This window comes from Neoarius graeffei, chromosome 28 (assembly GCF_027579695.1).
Source record: "Neoarius graeffei isolate fNeoGra1 chromosome 28, fNeoGra1.pri, whole genome shotgun sequence".
Classification (NCBI taxonomy): Eukaryota; Metazoa; Chordata; class Actinopteri; order Siluriformes; family Ariidae; genus Neoarius; species Neoarius graeffei.
The window spans coordinates 38786475-38789228 of record NC_083596.1 but is presented as its reverse complement, the minus strand read 5'-3'; positions in this window follow the sequence as shown (position 1 = coordinate 38789228).

Genomic DNA, 2754 nt, shown 5'->3' with positions numbered 1-2754 from the left:
GCTCTAGGTCTTTGGCTGCCCTAGGTGAGATTGAGTTTTGGCGCCCCCCCCAAGAAAAAAAACCCTCTAATAACATCTAAATAACACTTTAATCTAAATCACTCTATTCTATTACTATTAAACAATGTACGGTGCATGGACAATAAACAAGAAGTCATTTTTATCTTTTTCATTATTGTTATTATTGTTATCATTATTAACATAAAGTGTCACAAAGTAAAATGACCACACAAATTCAATACATATCTCCATATAATGGGCAAAAACTCTTCCGCACCCTGTTCAAAATGTAGTGCATGGACAATAAACAAGAAATTATTTTTAGTTTCTTTTTTGCTATTAAAAGTTAAGTCATCTCTGAAGAATTAACAAATTAAATGAATAAAAAATTCTACAATTCTAAATTTTGCAAACTTAAGCACCCTGTTAGGACATCAATGGGCTGTATTTTCAAACAAAAGTGCTATTATGGGTACTTTGTTATTGAAGTAACATTACAATGGGACTCGTCTGGTCTCCCTAATGGCAAATTCCTTGATAATATCATCAAATGATATTTCTCTTGAGATCTCTTGGTCGATGCTCATCAGAGCAAGCCCATTCAGACGTTCTTGACTCATTGTTGACCTTAAGTATGTCTTCAGCAGTTTTAATTTTGAAAAGCTTCTTTCAGCAGAAGCTACTGTCACAGGTAGTGTAACAGCAAAGGTAAGGAGCGCGTATTTCTACATCCCCAGCCACATCAGAGGTGTTGTAAAAAAGGTTTTCAACCTTTCATGAGCCAGGGCGCACTTTTTTTCAATGAAAAAATCTCAAGGCACATCACCAATAGAAAATGTTGACTGAAACTAAAACGCTGTTGCCAATATTTACAATATACAGTCATTCTATAATTTTCCACGATACACTTGGTGATCTCTCACGGCACACTAGTGTTCCACGGTGCTAGAGTTCGGCAGCACAGTGGTTGAAAACACTGTACACCACTGATGCACTTGGTAACATCTCCATTCAGTAACTCCATCCCTCCTTTTTGGTGGGGTTTTGGTCGCCCTTGGCGCCCCTGGGCACACTAGGTCGCCTATAGCAATCGCCGGCGTTGGTAAAGAGAACACATCTGAGTGCTTGTTTCGTTTCCCTGCAGTCTTGACGCACTGAGATCATTTCTTGTTTTCAACGCATTTATTATATTTTCCTCCAGGAAGCTCTTCGCAACATGGTTGCTTGAATGAGCTGCTAAACTGTCATTTTAATGAGAACACAGATCAACAAAGCAACTTTGTTTTATTAAAAAAAAAAACGTGCCAGGCACCATTGGAATATCTTGCTGCGAAACGTGTTCGGTGCATAAAAGACCTTTACTTCAGCCCAGACTGCTCAATGACACCGACAGACTGCTCCAAGTGCAGCCATATTCAAAACAAGCAACAGCTCTGTCAGTTATCTACGTTATGCAAAAACACTCTTTAGCCAACAACACTTAGGCTATTACATGGCCAAAACAGAGAATAGCCGTGGATGCGCACTTGCGCGCCCGAAGACACACTATAGACAGGGCGAACCACTGTTGAGCGCTTATTGTTTCATGATTGACAACCACCACCCCACCCCACCCCGCTTTTTTTGACAAATCACACCCTGACTACATGCTTTGCTGTACAATTAAATTAGGCTAAGACATAATGCTGACTCGTTTTCAGAATAGTGGAAGTCATAATTTTTCTCCCCCCGTTTCTGCGCCCCTGGATGGATGCAGCGCCCTTAGCATTTGCCTATATTGCCTATGCCACGGGCCGGCTCTGTTGTGAAGTATTGAGTTGCATTGCTGACACATTACCAAGCCTTATTTCCTTGTTTGGTTTCCTGATCCCTGATTTCCTGTTTCTTGTCTTTGATTCTGCTGAGTCTATGATAGTCTGTTTGTGCCTCGCTTGACCTATTGCCTGTTTCACTGTTTTATGATTTTGCCTGCCATTCTGGATTTAATGACTTGGACTTGACTCAGACTTGAACACTGGGGACTCGAGACTGGACTCGGACTTGAGGTTTAGTGACTCAACTACAACACTGTTTATGGCCCAGTACTTGGCTCCACCCCCAGCTTGAACCAAGCTGCTGTCATTTTTCCTTAAAAGCCAACTTTTTAGATAAATACATTTTCAATAGACAGCTTGAGGTTGGTTTGGGGAAGGCAAAGTCATGTCAATCTTTTCATTTTAAGTGAAATTTATCTTACGAGCAGCAGAGGGCTGTAAAAGTCACAAACTGCTCCTTAAATGACACAAATGACATAAAACTGTCATGTCTGCACTTGCTTGCACTCAGGTGAACAGATAGGTAGAAAGGGCCAACCAGGAGATTGGGTGCTTTCTCAGGGTCTTTTGTGCTGAAAACCAGAGGGACTCTGTGCACTTCTTACCATGGGCTGAATATGCCCAGAACTCTCTGTCACTCTGCCACCCAACTTACACCCTTCCAACTTACGCATACTCTGCTATCAGCCTCTCCTCTTCTCATGGGATGATTCTCCTACCGATGTACCTGCTGTTGATGAGTGGTTCAAGTGCAGTGAACAAGTGTGGAAGAGTGTCCACCAGTGCTTGGAGCAAATGGAGCAAAGGTATAAGTACTTCACTGACCATCATAGAGGGGAAACACCCCCAATATAACCCAGGTGACAAAGTATAGCTATCAGCCAAGGACATCAGGACTCCACAGACCTGCAAGAAACTTAGTGCTAAGTACATTGGCCCC